A 23,034-nucleotide genomic window follows, 5' to 3' on the forward strand; every position below is an offset into this window, starting at 1 on the left:
ATCTTTGAAAAATCATGGCAGACAGGGGAGATTCCAGAAGACTGGAAAAGGGCAAATATTGTGCCCATCTATAAAAAGGGGAATAAGAACAACCCAGGAAACTATAGACTGGTCAGTTTAACATCTGTCCCAGGGAAGATAATGGAGCAGGTAATTAAGGAAATCCTATGCAAACACTTGGAAGGTAATAAAGTGATAGGGAATAGCCAGCATGGGTTTGTGAAGAACAAGTCATGCCAAACTAATCTGATAGCTTTCTTTGATAGGATACCGAGCCTTGTGGATAAGGGAGAAGCGGTGGATGTCATATACCTAGACTTTAGTAAGGCATTTGATACGGTCTCGCATGATATTCTTATTGATAAACTAGGCAAATATAACTTAGATAGGGCCACGATAAGGTGGGTGCATAATTGGCTGGATAACCGTAGTCAGAGAGTTGTTGTTAACGGTTCTAAATCCTGCTGGAAAGGGATAACAAGTGGAGTTCCTCAAGGGTCTGTTTTAGGACCTGTACTGTTCAATATCTTCATCAATGATGTAGATATTGGGATAGAGAGTACGCTTATTAAGTTTGCAGATGATACCAAACTGGGTGGGGTTGCGACTTCTTTGGAGGATAGGGACATAATTCAAAATGACCTTAGCAAGTTAGAGAAATGGTCAGAGGTAAACAGGATGAGGTTTAATAAGGAGAAATGCAAAGTGCTCCACTTAGGAAGGAACAATCAGTTCCATACATACAAGATGGGAAGCGACTGTCTAGGAAGGAGCATGGCGGAAAGGGATCTAAGGGTCATAGTGGACCACAAGTTGAATATGAGTCAACAGTGTGATGCTGTTGCAAAAAAAGCAAATATGATTCTAGGTTGTATCAACAGGTGTGTTGTAAGCAAAACTCGTGAAGTCATTCTGCCGCTCTACTCTGCACTAGTTAGGCCTCAGCTGGAGTATTGTGTCCAGTTCTGGGCGCCACATTTCAAGAAAGATGTGGAGAAATTGGAAAGGGTACAGAGAAGAGCGACAAGAATGATTAAAGGTCTAGAGAACATGACCTATGAAGCCAGGCTTCATGAACTGGGCTTGTTTAGTTTGGAAAAAAGAAGATTAAGGGGGGACATGATAGCGGTTTTCAAATATCTAAAAGGGTGTCACAAGGAGGAAGGAGAAAATTTGTTCCTCTTGGTTTCTGAGGACAGGAGAAGGAGTAATGGGCTTAAAGTGCAGCAGGGGAGGTTTAGATTGGACATTAGGAAAAAATTCCTAACTGTCAGGGTGGTCAAATATTGGAATAAATTGCCAAGGGAGGTGGTGGAATCTCCCTCTCTGGAGATATTTAAGAAGAGGTTATATAGATATCTGTCAGGGATGGTGTAGACGGAGCTTGGTCCTGCCTTGAGGGCGGGGGACTGGACTCGATGACCTCTTGGGGTCCCTTCCAGTCCTATTATTCTATGATTCTATGAATATGTTTGTAACCTTTTGGTCACTATCAGCCTATGCAAATTTGAACTGTTTTGCCAAATGTGAAAGGCTTCCACTGTTGACCTAAATATGAAAAGCTTAATGTCCTATTACTTAGTTCCTAACTCTCTAGCCCCATATTAATTTTAATAATATATTAAAAAAATCATAGCTTGCATTTTGATGTATTTTGGTGTGATTTTGTATGATAATGTCAGAAGATTATTATAAAAAAAAAAGCAGATTGGCTCAATGTGGGAATACATGAAATGTTCTAATTAGGTAAATTTTAGATCACATTAATAGTTTTAAGTCAATTCAGAAATACTAATAATAGGTCTAAGTTTACTGAAGAGGAGCAGTTGAATATACATGAAAGCATTTTCGTACCATTAAAAATGGACAGCCTAAGTAATCCTAAACAGGTAATGATATTGAAAATGTGCTGTATAAAATTATGTATAATTGTATAAAAGCACACACAAGCAATAATTTTGAATAACAAGCTTCCTCAATGCAAAGAGTAGGCAAAAATACATGAAAAATGAGCCTTGATTGAAGTTCTTTCCTTCAAAGTCTTGATTTCTGAAATATAAGGCTTGATCCCACCTTCCAATCTTATACAATCTTTTTTGCCATCTATAAAATAAAAAGTACATATTCATGATGAATTTTTGCTGTACATTATAGAATACATTACTAGAGCAAAAGTCATTAATATGTACCTGATAGCTGTGGAAAGGCAGTGTATTGTACTGATTGATTGAGTATGCTCAGTAATATTCACTGATTTTTAGTGACATAAATAATATTTTATTTGCTTGATTCCTGTTTGCTCTGCGGAGTGACATATATATTTTAGACAGCTAAAATGATGTATATATGGAGCAGGAGAAAAACTAGCCAAATACTTTTTTGACTTGCATATTGTTGACAGAACAGGTGAAATCTTTAGTAAGAGTTCGTTCTTCTCTTCCCGAATGCCTCTCTTGATTTTGGTATTATTAATTACAGGCAGTCCCCGAGTTACGTGGAACTGACTTATGTCGGATCCGCAGTTACAAACAGGGATTTTCTCGCCCCGGAGGACTGGAGCGGCGGGACGCCTGGTCCCGCCGCCCGCCTCCTCCAGGGCGAAAAAAGCTGCTTCCAGTCTCCCTGGTCTGCTGAGGGAGCCCTGGTCTGATCTGGAAGCGCCGCAGGTCCGGCCCGGGTCCTCCGCCGCTTTGCTCCGCGTCTCCCTGGTCTGCTGGGGGGGGACGCAGCTAGTGATCAGTTTCAGCAGCGGCTGAATCAGGACGCCTGGGGCAGAGCAGCTGTGGTGCTGCTGGGTTGGTCCAGTAGCGCCGAGGAGCGGCCACCCTACTGGACCAACCCAGCAGCACCCGAGCTGCTCTGCCCCAGGCGTCCCCAAGTCAGCCGCTGCTGAAATTGACCAGCGGCTGACTACAGGAAGCCCGAGGCAGAGTTGCTCTGCCCCGGGCTTCCTGGAATCAGCTGCTGATCAGTTTCAGCAGCAGCTGACTTGGGGACGCCTGGGGTTCTTAAGTTGAATCTGTATGTAAGTCGGAACTGATCAGTTTCAGCAGCGGCTGAATCTGGATGCCAGTTCTGACTTACATACAGATTCAACTTAAGAACAAACCTACAGTCCCTATCTTGTACGTAACCCGGGGACTGCCTGTACTTTTTTTTCTTTGTCGGCTGTGTTGCTACATGCAAGGAAAAGAGAAAGCGAGTAAGGTTATATCTTTGTATTGGACCAACATTAATTAGTGACACACACTAGCTTTTGAGCTTACACAGAACTCTTTTTAAGTACAGAACTCTGTAAGCTTAATAGCTTGTCTCTCTCACCAATGGATGTTGAGCCAATAAAAAGATTATAACTTCACCTACCCTTTGTCATCTTTTCATTAACGTTCTGCTTTCTTTGATTTCCTGATATGTGGGTCATTTGTCTCTCTCCTCTGCCACTCTGATTCCTCCTATAGATCTTCTACCCTTTCTTCCAGACTATGGAAGTCTCAGATGGGATCTTGATCTTCTTCTCCCTCTCTACCTCCTATTAGTGGGTGAACTCATTTATTGCTACAGCATCAAGTATAATTTTTATGCTGATAGTATGCAAATCTACCTCTCCATTTCCTTCCTGTCTCCCTCAGTTCATGTCTTTATTTCAGCTTCCCTGTATGACACTTTGCTCCTGAAAGTGCATGACTTAAACTTAATGTAACTAAATTGAGCACCTTGTTTTTACTTTCTAGCCCTTTTCTTCCTCCTTTTTTTACAGCAGTACCTAACTGATACCAAAACTTATAAACTTCTGCTTTTTTCAGTCAACTCCAAACTGTGTCCAAATTATGCTTTTTTTTCACACCGTATTTCAAAGATCTCTCCAGTTTTCTGAGTCCTGACAACTAGAACCCTTATCCCTTGTTTTAACAGTAATCTGGTCCTTTAAGGCTTTCTGAACAACCACAGATTCTCTCTTTAGTCCATCCAGAATGAACAATTTGTCTTCCTGTCCACTTGATCTATGAGTCACTATTTTCCCCATCAGAAGATTCTCTGTGCTTTGTTCCCTGCTCCGAAACAGAAGGCCCTTAGAAAAGGGTACCCTGTTCTTTGAAAAGGACTCTCATCTCAGATCTCACAAATTCACTACCGGCAGTCCCCGGGTTACGTACAAGATAGGGACTGTAGGTTTGTTCTTAAGTTGAATCTGTATGTAAGTCGGAACTGGCATCCAGATTCAGCAGCTGCTGAAACTGACCGCCAGTTCTGTCTTACATACAGATTCAACTTAAGAACCACAAGTCAGCTGCTGCTGAAACTGATCAGCAGCTGATTCCAGGAAGCCCGGGGCAGAGCAACTGTGCCTCGGGCTTCCTGTAGTCAGCGCTGGTCAGTTTCAGCAACGGCTGACTTGGGGACGTCTGGGGCAGAGCAGCTGGGGTGCTGCTGGGTTGCTCCAGTAGCACCGCTCTTCGGCGCTACTGGACCAACCCAGCAGCACCCCAGCTGCTCTGCCCCAGGCATCCTGATTCAGCCGCTGCTGAAACTGACCAGCAGCGGCTGAATCAGGTTGCCTGGTGCTGCCGGGTTGGTCCAGTAGTGCCCAGAGCGGCGCTGCGGGACCAACCGGCAGCGCCCCAGCTGCTCTGCCCCAGGGTCCACAACAAAAGCCTGGTCTACTGGGGGGCACACTAGCTGCGTCCCCCCAGCAGATCAGGGACACAGGGAGCAAAGCGGCAGCGGGGGGTGACTCGCCTCTGAGCCTTTGCTCTGGCGCGGGACAGCTTTGCTCCCGGTGCCCCTGGTTTGCTGGAGACGGTCCCCAGCAGACCAGGGGCACCGGGAGCAAATCTGCAGCCGCGGCGGGTTCCCCCGCTTCTGAGGCTTTGCCGGAGCAAAGCCTCAGAAGCGGGGGACCCCGCCGGGGCTGCGGCTTTGCTCCCAATGCCCCTGGTCTGCTGGAGATGTTCCCCAGCAGACCAGGGGCACCGGGAGCAGCTTTTCTCGCCCCGGAGGTCGAGGTGGCTGACTGCTGCCTGTGAGCTCCGGGGCGAGAAAGCCCCGTTCGTAAGTGCGGATCCGACATAAGTCGGATCCGCGTAAGTCGGGGACTGCCTGTATATCAAGCACATGTCTTAGAAGATATCTAGTCAAAAAGAGTAAAATGTGAGGAACTTACAGAAAGCTTTTAACTTAAGATGCATAATTATTATGAGGTGTTTATGGATATTTAAGGAATAATGTGATTATACTGAAGAATGCTTTATGGATTTGGAGTAGAAATTAGTCACCAGGGTCTCAGTGATGCAGGAGTAAATTGTCAAACCGTCCTGTCTAGCTGGTGATGCAATGCAAGGCTCAATTGTTTAGTCATATTCAGTAGCAAGAATTTCAATGTAAAACCATGAGAGGCAACAGCAAACAATCAAAACCACTTGAACATTTAAAAAAAAAAGGAACTTTACAACTGGAGAGGGGTTTCCCTGGCCTGTGATAGAAGCAAAAGTCTTTTTCGATATAATGTGGTGAAGGGAAAAAACATTATAGGGCTATTCACTGAGAATCATAGAAACCTAAGGCTGGAAGAGACCTCAGGAGGTCATTGAGTCCAGCCACCAACTCCAACTAAATCATCCTAGCCAGGACTTTGTCAAGCCAAGACTTAAAAACCTGTAGGATGGAGATTCCACAATCTCCCTAGGTAACGCATTCCAGTATTTTATTATCCTCCTAATGAAATAGTTTTTCCTAATATACAACCTAGATCTCCCCCACTGTAACTTGAGACTATTGCTCCTTGTTCTGCCATCTGCCACTACTGAGAATAGCCTCTCTCCGTCCTATCTGGAACTTCCCTTCAGGAAGGTGAAGGCTGCTATCAGATCTCCCCTCACTCTTCTCTTCTGAAGACTAAACAAACCCGAATCCCTCAGTCTCTCCTCATAGGTCATGTGTTCTAGCTCCCTATGGTGGGGGAGGGGGAACGGACAGAAATGGATGCAGTACTCCAGATGTGGCCTCACTAGTGCTTAGTAAAGGGGAATAATCTAGATCTGCTGACAATGATCTTTCTAATGCACCCTAATATGTCATTAGCCTTGTTGGCTACAAGGGTACATTGTTGACTCATATCCAGCTTCTCATCCACTGTAATCCTTAGGTCTTTTTCTGCCAAACTGTTGCTTAGCCAGTTGGTTCCCAGCTGGTGGCAGTGCTTGGGATTCTTCTGTCCCAAGTGCAGGACTCTGCACTTATCCTTGTTGAACCTCAGCAGATTTCTTTTGGCCCAGTCCTCCAATTTGTCTAGGTCACTAGGTCACTGTGGACTCTATCCATACCCTACATTGCTACCTACCTCTCCCCCATCTTAGTGTCATCCGCAGACTTGCTGAGGGTGCAATCCATCCCATCATCCAGGTCATTAATAAAGATGTTGAACAAAACCAGCCATAGAGTCGATCCGTGGGGCACTCTGTTTGAAATTTACCACCAGCTAGACATCAAGCTGTTGATCACTAACCATTGAGCCTGACAGTCTAGCCAGCTTTCCAGCTACTTTCCAGTCCATTTATCCAATCCATACTTACTTAATTTGCTGGTAAGACTATTGTGGGAGACTGTATCAAAAGCTTTGCTAAAGTCAACATCCACTGACTTCTCCATGTCCACAGAGCTAGTTATCTTATCATAGAAGCTAATCAGGTTGGTCAGCCATGATTTGCCGATGGTGAATCCATGTTGACTATTCCTGATCACTTTCTCCTCTTCCAAGTTTAAAATTGATTATTTGAGGATCCCTTCCATGATTTTTCCGGGGACTGAGGTGAGGCTGATAAGTCTCTACTTCCCCGGATTGTCGTCCTTCCCCTTTTTAAATATGGGCACTACATTTACCTTTTTCTAATCACCTGGGACCTCTCCTGATTTCTGAATTTTCAAAGATAAAGGCCAAAGGCTCTTCAGTGACATCTGCCAACTTCCTTAGTACCCTCGGATGCATTAAATCTGGACCTATGGCTTTGTGTATTTTTCGCTTTTCTAAATAGTTGTTAACCTGTTCTTTCTCTACTGAGGGCTGCCCACTTCCTTCCCATACTGTGTTGCTTAGTGCAGTAGTCTGGGAGCTGGCCTTGTCTGTGAAGACTGTAGCCGGCCAGAGTAAGTCTCAGGTCTGACACTGGGTTCCAAAAGTACAAATACGCCACACAGGTATCTGTCAAAAACAGGTAGTTTATTTCTAGACAGCTAACAGCTGTGCTCCATAAATGGAAGAACAATGTAGCAAAGAAGTGGCATATCTTACATCCTTTCCTGCAAGCCTGGGACCCTGGGTAGACTGCGGACGAAGTGGGAAGTTTTCTCAGCTTCTGAGGTGCCGGTACCCAAAGCCCATCGGTGAAGTCCAGTTTGCTAGGCTCTAAGGCAGCCTTAAATACAGTTTTCCTGCTTTGTTTGGCAGTTTGGAAATTCCAGGGCTTACTTATTAGTGCTGATGTAGTAGGGCTTAGCTGTTAGTTATCGATCTGGTTCTGATCTGGATCTTCTTGTCCTTTGGCCCTGTTTACGTGATCAGTACGTTAGGGGAAACAGAATTGTTTATGCGTTCTTGCCCTTTACCCTTATCTCATACTTGTTCTTGCTATAATGGCAACAATGCTTATCTTAAGTGGCATATGTTCCCAAAGACTTGCTTTCGGCTCATCAGATATAGGGAAAAGAGAAAGGGGGAAAATTAATGCAGGTCTCACCACACCTAAACTAGCACGTACAAAGTTCTTCTGCAATTGACCACTGAAAAGACAAAGGCAAAAACACATTAAGTACTTTAACTTTTCCCACATCATCTGTCACTAGGTTACCTTCCTCATCCCGTAAGGGTCTCTCCCCCTCTCTGATCACCCTCTTATTGCTAACATGCCTGTAGAAACCTTTCTTGATGCCTTTCACATCCCTTGCTAGCTGCAATTCCAATTGCACTCTTGCCTTCCTGATTACTCCCCTGAATGGTCGAGCAATATATTTATTCCTCCCTGGTTATCTGTCCAAGTTTCCAGTTCTTATAAGCTTCCCTTTTGTATTTAAACTTACCAAGGATTTCACTGCTAAGCCAAGTTGGTCGCCTACCACATTTGCTTTTCTTACTGTGCATTGGGAAATGGAGGAGAGGGTGTTTTCATGTACATTTGGATTCTAGTTATTGTGAAACCAGCTGGCTTTGCAACTGATTGTACTTTTGGGGAGAAAAGTATTTTTTATCGGACTGGAATGGTAACTATTACACACAGACCCAAGTTCACATGCTATGATTGTTTTGTATTGTAACCATTTGTTTCCATTGCTTTCTCTGATTCATAATTAAATCTTTATCCTTACTTAAATAAACCTACTTTTTATTACAAGTGCTTAGAAAGTGTATCTGTCTAACAGGAGCAGTGGCTTAAGTTAACACTGTTAAGTGGAAGGTATACTGGCATCTTCAGGATTGGAGGATTTGGGATTTGTGTGTGTAGCTAGTGTCAGAGGCTGGATATCAGACAAATAGTTCATAAGTACTTGTAGATGGGGGAGCACATATGGTTAACTTGCAAGGTGAAGACAGGGACTGGCATAAGTCAAAGGAAAGCACATGAATGGCCGAAAGGCTGCTGGTGGTGGCAGGGCGCAGACATCCAGTTAAGGGCAGGTAAAACTGACTCACTCTGGATGCAGGGAATAAAAAGGTGATTCAGTCCTAAGTTACCCAAGAACCATTATACATACCACCCCATAGACATGGAGTTCTCTCCTTACTTAGAAAATTAGTACACCAAGGTGCTACGTTTATTTAAATTACTCCTGAAAGTTGCTGTCGTCCATTGTAATACTACAAGCATTTGCCTTACATGACACTGACATGGAACTGACAAAATGGATCAGTTGCATAACTAATTTGTTTGAAGCCTTATATAAGCAATTTAGGTTATTAAGCCAGTCTGATTTATGTACTTATAAAAAAGTAAGTAGCTTCTTGAAGAACTTTGGATTATTATAGCAAAAGTACCATCCATGTACTTCTGTGTGCAGTCTATGGATTTATGTCCATATCTTCTCCTGTGCTTGGCAATTTCCCTTTTAATCTACTGTCTTATTAATGATAGAAATATACATATTTTATGCATGAATTGGGTCATAAAATCATTACATTTTTCGCCAATCTAAAAATCATGTTGGACTTCACATAAATATGTCTACCATATCTCTGTCTCTAGTGCTGTAGAAACTTAAAGTACATCGGGTATAATATCTAATTATCTTAATTTCTGAATGAGAAATTATCTTATTAAATTCAGAATCAGTGATACTTCATCAGTCAGTTTGAAATTTGGCACGGCAATATTAAATATGTAGTCTGCATCTTTTCCTTTAAAGGTTATGCACATCACAAGCAGTTAACTGTGTTTTATTCCATAGGGAAGGGTAGGAGAGATGTCCTAGAGGCCATATTTAGGTTGCTAGGAAAGAGACTGAAATCTAGGATCTCTGTGGTGGCATTCTCGGAAATGCTTTCAGTTCCACATGCAGGGCCCAGTAGGCAGCCAGAGCTTCAGAGTCTCAATGCATGGATGAGACGATTATGTAGGGAAGAGGGGTTTGGCTTTATTAGAAACTGAGGACACTTTTGGGAGAGGGGGAGCCTATACAGGAAGGATGGGCTCCACCTAAATCAGGGTGGAACCAGACTGCTGGCACTAAATATTAAAAAGGCCGTAGAGCAGTTTTAAACTAAGAGTTGGGGGAAAGCCAATTGGTGCGGAGATGCACGTAAATCGGATGGAGACTTCTTTTAGAGGAGAATCCATTGATAGATTCTCTAAACTGTAGTCAGAAAGAGAGGAGGGGAGAGGATAAACCGTGGGCCAGAGCAGACAGACAACTGCATATAAAGGAATCCAACGCATCAGGGAAGAGCAGACAAATAAGCAGTGGCAAATTTTTAAAGTGCTTCTACACAAATGCTACAAGTCTGACTAATAAGATGAGTGAACTAGAGTACCTCGTATTAAAGGAGGAGATTGACATAATAGGCATCACTGAAACCTGGTGGAATGAGGAAAATCTGTGGGACACAATCATACCGTGATATAAAATATATCGGAAGGATAGAGCAGGCCGGGTGAGTAGCGGAGTGTCACTGTATGTGAAAGATAATATAGATTCAAATGAAATAAAAGTATTAAATGAATCAACATGTTCAATAGAATCGCTATGGACAGTAATTCCATGCTCCAATAATAAGAAATTAGCAGAAGAGAAATATTACCGACCACCTGATCAGGACAACGATACTGACATTGAAATGCTGAGGGAGATTAGAGAGGCTACCAAAACAAAGAACTCTATAATAATGGGGGATTTTAATTATCCCCATATCGACTGGATACATGTCACCTCAGGAAGAGAAGCAGAGATAAAATTTCTCAATGGCTTAAATGACTGCTTCTTGGAGCAGCTGGTACAGGAACCCATAAGAGGAGAGGCAATTCCCGATTTAGTCCTGAGTGGAGCGCAGGATCAGGTCCAGGAGATAACCATTACAGGACTGCTTGGGAATAGTGACCATAATATAATAACATTTAACATTCCTGTGGTGGGAAGAACACCTCAGCAGTCTAGCACTCTGGCATTTAATTTAAAAAAGGGGAATTACACAAAAATGAGGAGGTTAGTTAAATGGAAATTAAAATGCACAATAACTAGAGACAAATCACTGCAAGCTGCATGAAAACTTTTTAGAGGCCCAACTTAAATGTATACCCCAAATTAAAAAAACATAGCAAGAGACCTAAAAAAGAGTCACCGTGGCTTAACCACCATGTAAAAGAAGCAGTGAGGGACAAAAGGCATTATTTTTAGGAAGTGGAAGTCCAATCCTAGTTAGATAAATAGAAAGGAACATAAACACTGTCAAATCAAGTGTAAAAATGTAATAAGAAAAGCAAAAAAAGATTTTGAGGAACAGCTAGCCAAAAACTCAAAAAGAAATAACAAAATGTTTTTTAAGTACATTAGAAGCAGGAAGCCTGCTAAAAAAATCTGTGGGTCCCCTAGACGATCGAGCTATAAAAGGAGCAATCAAGGACAATGAAGCCATTGCGGATAAACTAAAAGATTTCTTTGCTTCAGTCTTCACAGCTGAGGACATTAGGGAGATTCCCAAATCTGCACCGTCCTTTGTGAGTGATGAATCTGAGGAACTGTCCCGGATTAAAGTGTCATTAGAGGAGGTTTTGGAACAAATAGAAAAACTTAATGTTAGCAAATCTCTGGGACCGGATGGCATTCATCCAAGGGTTCTAAAAGAACTCAAATGGGAAATTTCTGAACTATTATCTGTGGCTTGTAACCTATCCTTTAAATCAGCTTCCGTACGTAATGACTGGAAGGTAGCCAACGTGACACCAATATTTAAAAAGTGTTCTAGAGGCGATCCTGGCAATTATAGACCCGTAAGTCTAACTTCAGTACTGGGCATATTAGTCTAAACAATAGTAAAGAATAAAATTGTGAAGCATGTAGAAGAACATAATTTGTTGTACAAAAGTCAACATGGTTTCTGTAAAGGGAAATCATGTCTTACTAATGTATTAGAGTTCTTTGAAGGGGTTAACAAACATGCGGACAAGGGGGATCCAGTAGATATAGTATACTTAAATTTTCAGAAAGCCTTTGACAAGGTCCCTCACCAAAGGCTCTTGTGTAAATTACATTGCCATAGGGTAAGAGGGAAGGTCCTTTCTTGGATTGAGAGCTGGTTAAAAGACAGGAAACAAAGGGTAGGAATAAATAGTAAATTTTCAGAATGGAGAGGGGTAACTAGTGTTGTCTCCCAAGGGTCAGTCCTGGGACCAATACTTTTCAACTTATTCATAAATGGTCTGAAGAAAGGAGTAAGCAGTGAGGTGGTAAAGTTTGCAGATGATACCAAACTGTTTAGGATAGTCAAGACAGAAGCAGACTGTGAGGGACTCCAAAAAGGTCTCACCAAACGGAGTGATTGCGCAACAAAATGGCAAATGAAATTTAATGTAGATAAGTGTTAAAGTAATGCACATTGGGGAAAAATAACCCCAACTATACATACAGTATGATGGGGGCTAATTTGGCTACGACAAATCAGGAAAGAGATCTTGGAGTCATCGTGGATAGTTCTCTGAAAACTTCCACACAGTGTGCAGTGGCGGTCAAAAAGGCAAATAGGATGCTAGGTATTATTAAGAAAGGGATAGAAAATAAGACACAGAATACCTTACTGCCCCTGTATAAAACTGTGGTACACCCACATCTTGAATACTGTGCACAGATATGGTCTCCTCACGTTAAAAAAGATATTTTGGCCTTGGAAAGGGTTCAGAAAAGGGCAACTAAAATGATTAGGGGTTTGGAACGGGTCCCATATGAAGAGAGGTTAAAGCAACTGGGATTTTTTAGTTTAGAAAAGAGGAGACTGAGGGGGGATATGATAGAGGTATATAAATTCATGAGTGGTGTGGAGAGGGTGGATAAAGAAAACTCATTTATTAGTTCCCATAATAGAAGAACTATATTACACCATATGAAATTAATGGGTAGCAGGTTTAAAACTAATAAAATAAAGTTCTTCACACAGCGTGTAGTCAACCTGTGGAACTCCTTGCCAGAGGAGGCTGTGAAGGCTAGGACTATAACAGAGTTTAAAGAGAAGCTAGATAATTTCATGGAGGTTTGGTCCATAAAAGGCTATTAGCCAGGGGATAGAAATGGTGTCCCTGTCCTCTGTTTGTCAGAGGCTGGAGAAGAATGGCAGGAGACAAATCGCTTGATCATTGTCTTCTATCCACCCTCTCTGGGGCACCTGGTGCTGGCCACTGTCGGCAGACAGGCTACTGGGATAGATGGACCTTTGGTCTTACCCAGTACGGCCGTTCTTCTGTTCTTATGTAAATTTGGCAATGGAAGAGAGGGTATTCCAAATTTCAGTTGAATTCTTGCATATCTAATTATTTTGCGTATTTTGGCTGTTCGTCACTATTTAACTGGAACACATTTATATGCCTATTTAATACAAAAGCTGTGATAAATTAACATTAAATATCTTTCCATTAACCAATGAGTAAACAGAAGTTCTACATTGATGCTGTTTTATTGATGGGGGCAGTATTTTTAGGATTAGATGTGATTTCAGCTGCCCCATGAACATGCTTTCATGCAAGAAATATACATGTTTACTGCCCAAATTTTGTACTTTCATTAACAGTAAAGAATCCTTAAAAGTACTTTCACTCTCAGCACAGCGAACTCTGTAGTATTTCATCACCCCAGAAGTCAATAAAGATGACTCTATCTTCATAAAATTCAAATCCCTGAACAAAACAGAATACTGCAACAGGCGCTGAGAGTGCAACTTGTTACACATTAATTCATACCAGTAATAACTATGGATAACTGCAAAAACTATTAATTTATTCGCTAATTAAACTCCAAATATTTCAAATTGAAATCAGTGATTTGACTTTCTTCACATGGAATGACAAATTGCCTTTTTTACATTTTGTCCAATTCATTTATTCAATATTAAAAAAATATAGGGACTTGAAATATAGTGTTCATTCCTGTATTTATCTTTGTACTGCCTATTCACTGCCTCACTCATAGTATCCAACTGGGATGTTAAAAGAAGTTACGCAAGTTATCTTAAATATGTAATGCGATGTTCAGGCACTGTGCGTCACATTCATTCCAGGGCAACTCTATTGCCTTCATAGGATTACACCAGGGATTAATGTATTTCCTTGAGACTAACCAATTTTCAATATAATGCTATATAAATTCACAAGTTATTATACCTATAAAGTATGGATTAAAAATAAAAGCATTACCTGAATCATAAATACACCATCTCCACCTACTTGTTGTACTATGCTCATGACTCTGTAAACTATTAAGTCATTTACAAATAAAATGAAAATAGCCCCTGTGGGAGCCATATCTTTCAGAAATGGTGTATCAGTATCTGGCTCTGTCGTCTTGGAAAGCCATATAATGATCACAGTGTGAAGCAAGATAAAGCTCAGTCCATGCTGGAGTACATGGGTTAAATGCTGTAACTCTTTACCACAGTACAGAGAAAAGTAGAGCTCTGCTTCTTTCATATACACACTTTACAGAAAAAAAGGAAATATGCTTTTACAGCTCTTCTTAGTTCACATTAGCCATAGAACTGTGGAAAATACTGCACCATTTTCCCCTCTTCATATATAGTGGTTCAGCATCCTTTTCTTATATCACTAATTGAATTAACCAAGATTTTCAGAAATGATATTTGTGTCCAATTTGAAGATAACTGCTGAAGGAAAACAGCACCCTGCTTCCAGAATGAGGAGCTACATACCTGGTGAATCATTTTCAGTGTGCACTAGTCTTGATTATTGACATGTTGGTCCCCAAACAGTCCTTTTCCTCCCCATCTTCGACATAGATCTGCTTGGTTTTCTGATGTCCTGCAGTAGATGGAGGGGGCGGAGGGGGGAGCAGAGAGCAGAGAAGAGGAGGAGGAGGAGGAGGAGGAAACAAGTACCAGACAGAAAGAAAGAGCCTTATTCAGACAATATGAAACATAACAAATTCCTTTTATCCTGTGCTGATACTGTTACAGGTAAGAAAACCTTCCTGCCAGCCTCCATTGAGGCTGCCAACTCCTACTCAAGGATCTATGCAAGGTGGTAAACCACTTCAGTCCTGAAATACTAGATGCCACCTCACAATATTTACTGTTCAGTTATGAAGAACTGTCATCCATCCTATCATCTATTCACTGAAAAGACCATACACATTTGAGAAGCCTTCTCAAACTCTATGAATACATCCTGCTGATACTCACCAGCCAACAACCCACCTATATTCCCAAGAAGATTTAGACACCTTAAAGTAGTCTTAACCAAGACTTTGTAATCTGATCCAGGCCTTTCTTAGCTTGTGAAAAAGATGCATGAATAATTGGTGTGCCTCGTGAGCAAAAACAGTTAATGACTCATACACAGAAGAAACACAGTACATGGAGTTGAAACAAACTCAGTGTTACTGATGAATGATCTCCCTGACAGACATTCTCATTCTCCTGGACTTTGACTGCAGCAAGTTGATTTTGCTGTCTTGTTTGAGAGAGATGGTACTATACTAAAATGGTCTGAGTCCTTACAAGATGGATACATCCCACAAGAAATAATGGGAGACTGCACTTCCACCACTACATCTCTCACTTCTGAAGTCCCACAAAGCCCCTTTCTCTCTCTGTTCCTTTTCAATATTCACATGCAACTGTTACTTGAACAAATCAGATGACATGGACTGCAGTGTCAGTAATATGTAAGTGACGCATAGGACTTCACCACCTAAGGCTACACCACTACCACCAAGTAAGTGCTTGGTTTAGCACTTCATGGAGGAAAAAAAGCTGGATGAAGCTGAACCCAACCAAGAAAGAAGTGAAGCTGGTAAGCAAAGGAAAGTGTTTTGAAAGGTTTGCGGTCATGCTGCAGTCTCCATTGAGTGAATATACACATCCATAGTTCGTTAATTAAGTTCATGGGATAGGAGTCCTCTTGGCTTCTTTTCTGACTCTGATTCACGTAGCAGCATCTCCAAATAATGCTTGGGGAAGAGATATAATTCCAAGACCATATTCAAGATACTGACATTCATGATTCACTACTTACCAAAGGAAAAAAAAAGGCAAAACTCTGTTGCAGTTATTCCATGTGTCCCCAAGGCTAGACTATTACTGAGGTAATGAAACAAACTAAAACCAATACGGGGAGTGCTACACTGGACCACAGTAGATCCTTTACGAAATAATACCATCTTTGCTGCTCAGCTGGGTCACAGAAATGCAATAAGCTTGAGCATGAAAACTTCAGCATTTAGGAAACTCTGTCTAATAAAGAATGTTGCAGAATGTCTCCTCTACACTGGTTTCCCAAAGAATTTTGTGTCAAGCTCAAGGTCTCAGCTGTTACTTTCAAAACATTTTATGGCCTGGACCCAGGATATCTAAAAGATCATTCAAAACACTGTGATGAAAATAGTGGCTGTCAACTTTGCTATTCTGGCACAATGGAACTCTCAACAATAACTCTTCTTAGTACTTCCCAGAGCATTAGCATTTTTTCACAGTTGCTTCACATTGTCTTATACTGAATTTGTGATACATGATAGCCCCCCAAATACTTTTCTGCAATACCAGTGTCTAACCAGTTATTCCCCATTTTGTAGCTGTGCATTTATTTTTCCTTCCTAAATGTCAGACTTTGCACTTGTTTTTAATGTCATCTAATTAATTTCAGACCAATAATTCATCAATATTACTTCAAAGTGTTTTCAGTGCTTCCAGGCTATTGTCATCCACAAATTTTATAAAATCTACAAGAAAAGGGATAGAATGAGAAATGTAGGAAAAGAATCATACTGTTTTACAACAAAACTGTTTTTGATATTATAGGAATTAATTATTGTTTTCCAACATAATAGAACATATACAGAATTATTCATGAGAATTTATACTTTACTTTGTATGGGGGGAGTCATTGCACCTTAATATGCTTCATCTGGATTAATGCTTAACTGTGTTTGAACTCGGTTGTGCTCTCATAATACTTTCATACCATCTCATAGTTTAGTTGTGACTGTAAGCATTGTAACTGTTTAATAAAAAAATGAAAATAAATGGAAAAGTCCTAATTCAGTGTTAAGACTTGTCATAGTAACAATGCCACATAGGAAGATATGAGGACACGAGTGCTATAACATTTCTTTTGCTACAATCCAGTGAATCAAACAAACGTCGCTCATCAAATCTGTTAAATTAATAGACACGTATTTTGATGTTTTGGATTAAATATTTCTACTTTAAGTCAGAACTACAGTATAGTTCATAGAGAAAGACAATGTCATAGCGATTACCATGAAAAACAGAGCACCCTATTTCTTAATTAATATTTATTTAAATCTGTTTCTTTCAAATATTTTAACCCTGCCTTATTTAAAAAATATTTAAAGTGGCTTACAAAATTTGTAAAACACTATATCTGGAAAAATACACACACACAGAGAGAGAGAGCCTGTTAAGACATCTTGAAAGGAGGGGACAGACACACATACACACACTCCACGAATAAAGCCTGACCCCGAAACAATGCTAATGTTGGTGCTATGCAAATATCCCAAGGGAGAGAATTCTGCAGCCCGGGAGCAAAAGCTGAGAAGGACCTGTTCCATGTAGATGTTAATCTTATCTCCATAAGTGAAGGAACACTGAGCAGAGCCTCCCCAGCAGATAGTTCCCAGACAGATAGCTGCAGCAGCACACAAGCTAGCAAATAGAGCTGTAAACAGAGGAGTTTGAGTGGGAGTTTGTAAAGGGAGTTTGGATATTGGGACTTGTTTGGGGTTTGTTTTTGCCGTGGGAGAGGGGGGTGTTTTGTTTTGTTTTGTGTTCACTGGACTAATAGGATTTTGGTGAGAAAGCAGATAAAATACAGAGACAGTAGTGGCCATGGCCCAAATAGTAAAGAACACAAGGAGGATGATTGGATGTGGCAGCTGCGGGATGTACATGATTCTGGAGGGGTTACCTGAAAGGAGTTTTGTTTGCATGAAGAGTCGCCTGATAGAGCTGATGGAAGAAAAGATCCGAGGATTGGAGATGCAGGTAGAAACTCTGGTTGAGTTTAGAAGGGGGTTTGAGCAGATGATGGAGCAAAGGCATGGCGTGGCTGAAGGGGAAAGCTTAGATATGCAGATGGAAGCAGGATCAAGGGCCTCAGAGGGGGGACTGCTGGGCAAAGAAAATGGACAGTGGAAGCATGTGACTAAGAGAACCAAGCAGAGGAAAAGAGGGGTCAGTGAAGGAGAAATAGAGCTCAAGAACAGGTATGCGGTGTTGGAGAATGAAGAAGGGGTACAACAGGTGTACAATGAAGATGGAAGGATAAGGAAGAAGAGAAGAGTGGCTAGTCCCATAGATAATGGGGAAGAGTCAATGGAGACAACACCAGTAATGAGCATCAGGAAGATACAGAATGGGTTGAAGAGGATTACAAGGGAAAACAGGAATGGAAAGGACTTGCAGCCAGAGGAAGCAAGAGATAGACCAGAGAATCGCACTGTCACCAGGAAAAGGCAGGTCTACGTAATTGGGGACTCCTTATTGAGAAGAATAGATAGGCCTGTAACCAGAGCTGATCCAGAGAATAGAAGGGTGTGCCATCTGCCAGGTGCTAAGATACGGGATGTGGAACTGAGGCTGAAGAGGATCCTAAAGTGAGCAGGAAAGAATCCATTGATCGTCCTTCATGTAGGAACAAATTATATGGTTAGATTCTCGCTGGAACGAATCAAGGGAGACTGACAGGCTGGGGAAGATGCTTAAGGAAATCAAGGTTCAGGTGATCTTTAGTGGGATTCTGCCTGTTCCTAGAGAAGGGCAACTAAGATGTGACAGGATTATGATGCTCAATAGATGGCTCAGGCAGTGGTGCTATAAGGAGGGCTTTGGGATGTATGGCCACTGGGAGGCATTCACGGACAGAGGATTGTTCTCTCGGGATGGACTTCACCTAAGTAGGGAGGGAAATAGACTTCTAGGATGGAGGCTGGCACAATTGATTAAGAGAGCTTTAAACTAGGAATATGGGGGAGATGGTTGGGAGATGTCCAGGTAATCTCTATGCCGGATTTTAACATTGAGAGGGAGGAGAATGAAGTAAGAGAGGATATAGCTGGGGGTAGGAGAATGAACATGAGGAAGGGTAGAGTGGATACTAGTCTAATAGGTCATATTGGAGGTACAATGTCTGTGCCAAATTGGGTAAAGAATGTGAGTGAGGCCAAACAGCAAAAATTAAGATGTTTGTACACCAATACAAGGAGCCTAGGTAACAAAATAGAGGAACTAGAGCTATTGGTCCAGGAACTGAAACCAGATATTATAGGAATAACAGAAACTTGGTGGAATACTAGGCATGACTGGAGTATAGGTATTGAAGGGTATGTGCTGTTTAGAAAAGACAGAAATAAGGGTAAAGGTGGTAGAGTAGCATTGTATATCAAAGATGAGGTAGATTGTAAAGTACTAAAAAGTGATGGAATGGAGAAGACAGAGTCTGTCTGGGCAAATATCACATTGGGGAAGAAAACTATCAGATCCTCCCCTGGGATAGGGGTATGTTATAGACCACCGGGATCTAATTTGGATATGGATAGAGACCTCTTTAATGTTTTTAATGAAGTAAACACTCATGGAAACTGCGTAATCATGAGAGACTTCAACTTTCCAGATATAGACTGGAGAACAAGTGCTAGTAATAATAATAGGGCTCAGATGTCCCTAGATGTGATAGCTGTTGAATTCCCTCATCAAGTAGTTGCTGAACCAACAAGTGGGAGATGCCATTTTAGATTTGGTTTTGGTGAGTAGTGAGGACCTCATAGATGAAATGGTTGTAGGGGACAACCTTGGCTCGAGTGATCATGAGCAAATTCAGTTCAAATTAAATGGAAGGATAAACAAAAATAAATCTGAGACTAGGATTTTTTATTTCAAAAGGGCTAATTTTAATAAATTAAGGAAATTAATTAGAGAAGTTGATTGGAATAAAGAATTCATGGATCTAAAGTCAGAGGAGACCTGGGATTATTTTAAGTTAAAGTTGCAGAAGATATCAGAAGCCTGCATCCCAAGAAAGGGGAAAAAATTGATAGGCAGGTGTTTTAGACGAAGCTGGATGAGCAAGCATCTCAGAGAGGTGATTTTAAAAAAAGCAGAAAGCATATAAGGAGTGGAAGATGGGAGGGACCAGCAAAGAAAGCTACATTATTGAGGTTAGAGCATGTAGGGACAAAGTGAGAAAGGCTAAACATCATGTAGAGTTGGACCTTACAAAGAGAATTAAAACCACTAGTAAAAGGTTTTATAGCCATATAAATAGGGGGAAAAAAAAGAAGTGGGACTGCTAATTACTAAGGATGGAGTGGAGGTTAAGGATAATCTAGGCATGGCCCAATATCCAAACAAATACTTTGCTTCAGTCTTTAATGAGGCTAATGAAGAGCTTAGGGATAAGGGTAACATAACAAATGGGAATAAGGATATGGAGGTAGATATTACCGAATCCGAGGTAGAAGCCAAACTTGAACAGTTTAATGGGAGTTAATCGGGGGGCCCAGATAATCTTCATCCAAAAATATTAAAGGAACTGACACATGAAATTGCAAGTCCATTAGCAAAAATTTTTAATCTCTAAACTCAGGGGTTGTACCATTTGACTGGAGAATTGCTAATATAGTTCCTATTTTTAAGAAAGGAAAAAAAAGTGACCTGGGTAACTATAGGCCTGTTAGTTTGACATCTGTAATATGCAAGATCTTGGAAAAAAATTTGAAGGAGAAAGTAGTTAGGGACATTGTTGTTAATGACAATTGGGACAAATTACAACATGGTTTTACAAAAGGTAGATCATGCCAAACCAACCAATCTCCTTTTTTGAGAAAGTAACAGATTTTTTTAGATAAAGGAAATGCAGTGGATCTAATCTACTTTGATTTTAGTAAGGCGTTTGATACAGTACCATATGAGGAATTATTGGTTAAATTAGAAAACATGGGGATCAATATGAAAATTGAGAGGTGGATAAGCAACTGGTTAAAGGGGAGACCACAGCGGGTCATACTGAAAGGTGAACTGTCAGGTAGGAGGAAGGTTACTAGCGGAATTCCTTAGGGATCAGTTTTGGGGCCAATTTTATTTAATCTTTTTACTACTGACCTTGGCACCTAAAGTGAGAGTGTCCTGATAAAATTTGCGGATGACACAAAGTTGGGAGGTACTGCCAATTCAGAAAAGGATCGGGATATCATACAGGAAGATCTGGATGATCTTGTAAATTGGAGTGATAGCAATAGGATGAAATTTAATAGTGAGGAGAAGTGTAAGGTTATACATTTAGGGATTAATAACAAGAATTTTAGTTATAAGCTGGGGACACATCAGTTGGAAGTAAGAGAGGAGGAGAAGGACCTCGGAGTCCTGGTTGATTGTAGGATGACTATGAGCCACCATTGTGACATGGCTGTGAAAAAGGTTAATACGGTCTTGGAATGCATTAGGCGAGGTATTTCCAGTAGGGATAAGGAGGTGTTAGTGCCATTATACAAGGCATTGGTGAGACCCCATTTGGAATACTGTGTGCAGTTCTGGTCTCCCATGTTTAAGAAGGATGAATTCAAACTGGAACAGGTACAAAGAAGGGCCACTAGGATGATCCAAGGAATGGAAAACCTGTCCTATGAAAGGAGACTCAGGGAGCTTGGTTTGTTTACCTTAACCAAAAGAAGGCTGAGGAGAGACATGATTGCTCTCTTTAAATATATTAGAGGGATAAATACCAGGGAGGGAGAGGAATTATTTAATCTTAATACCAATGTGAACACAAGAACAAATGGATATAAGCTGTCTAGTAGGAAGTTTAGATTTGAAATTGGATGAAGGTTTCTAACCATCAAAGGAGTGAAGTTCTGGAACGGCCTTCCAAGGGAAGTAGTGGGGGCAAAAGACCTATCTGGCTTCAAGATTAAGCTAGATAGGTTTATGAAAGGGATGGTTTGATGTGATAACATGATTTTGGTAACTAATTGACCTTTCATTATCAGTGTTAAATAGGCCAATGGAGGGATGATAGGAGTTACTATAGAGAACTTTTCCTGGGTGTCTGGGTGATGAGTCTTGCCCACATGTTCAGGGTTCATCTGTTCGCCATATTTGGGGTCGGGAAGGAATTTTCCTCCAGGGTAGATTGGCAGAGGTCCTGGAGGTTTTTTGCCTTCCTCTGTAGCATGGGGTACAGATCACAGCTGGAGGATTCTCTGCATCTTGGGGTCTTTAAATTATTTGAAGACTTCAATATCTAAAATATCGGAGAGAGGATTATTCCAGGAGTGGGTGGGTGAGATTCTGTGGCTTGCATTGTGCAGGAGGTCAGACTAGATGATCAGAATGGTCCCTTGTGACCTTAAAGTCTAGGGGGGACATGATAGCAGTTTTCAAATATCTAAAAGGGTGTCACAAGGAGGAAGGAGAAAATTTGTTCCTCTTGGTTTCTGAGGACAGGACAAGGAGTAATGGGCTTAAAGTGCAGCAGGGGAGGTTTAGATTGGACATTAGGAAAAAATTCCTAACTGTCAGGGTGGTCAAATATTGGAATAAATTGCCAAGGGAGGTGGTGGAATCTCCCTCTCTGGAGATATTTAAGAACAGGTTGGATAGACATCTGTCAGGGATGGTGTAGACGGAGCTTGGTCCTGCCTTGAGGGCGGGGGGCTGGACTCGATGACCTCTCGAAGTCCCTTCCAGTCCTATGATTCTATGAGTCTATGAGCAGACCACAATCCCCAGGCAGGTTCATATGGGAGAAGATGGTCCTTCAGATACCCCAGACCCAACCCACTTATGGCTTTATAGGTTATAACCAAGACCTTAAACTGTGCTCAGAAACATACTGGAAGCCAATGCAGCTGCCAGAGCACTGGCATAATGTGCTCTGTATAACGAGTATTAGTTAAAACTCGAGTAGCTGCATTCTGGACCAGTTGAAGTCTCCGAAAGATTTTCAGAGGCAGCCTCGTGTAAAGCACATTATAATAATCCAATCAGGATGTAACAAGAGTATGGATCACTGTGGCCAAGTCATGCTTGTTCAGGAAGGGTCTCAGCTGGCAGATTAGCCAAAGCTGCCCAAAAGCACTCCTGGTCACTGAAGAAATTTGGTTCTCAGATGTGAAAAAAGGGTCCAAGAGGACTTCCAAGCTGTGTACCTTTTCTTTCAGGGGAAGCGTAACCACGTCCAGAACAGGTACCATGCCACATTCTGAATAGATGGCTTCCTGATCCACTGGACCTCAGTCTTATCTGGACTCAACTATTAATTAAATAATATTGCAATTTGTGTGGCTTAAATAGTAGTAGTATATTTTCTGAATAAAGCT

The 23,034-nt window shown here is 41.3% G+C and overlaps 1 protein-coding gene across 2 annotated transcripts in view; it reads left to right on the top strand.

Annotated features, from left to right (window-relative positions):
* TBC1D22A (TBC1 domain family member 22A) overlaps positions 1 to 23,034 on the top strand; it is a 435,605-nt gene that overhangs the window by 271,956 nt on the left and 140,615 nt on the right. The gene's annotated exons all lie outside the window — the stretch shown is intronic.

Source organism: Pelodiscus sinensis, chromosome 1, assembly GCF_052426305.1.
Source record: "Pelodiscus sinensis isolate ZL-2025 chromosome 1, ASM5242630v1, whole genome shotgun sequence".
In the NCBI taxonomy this organism is placed as follows: Eukaryota; Metazoa; Chordata; order Testudines; family Trionychidae; genus Pelodiscus; species Pelodiscus sinensis.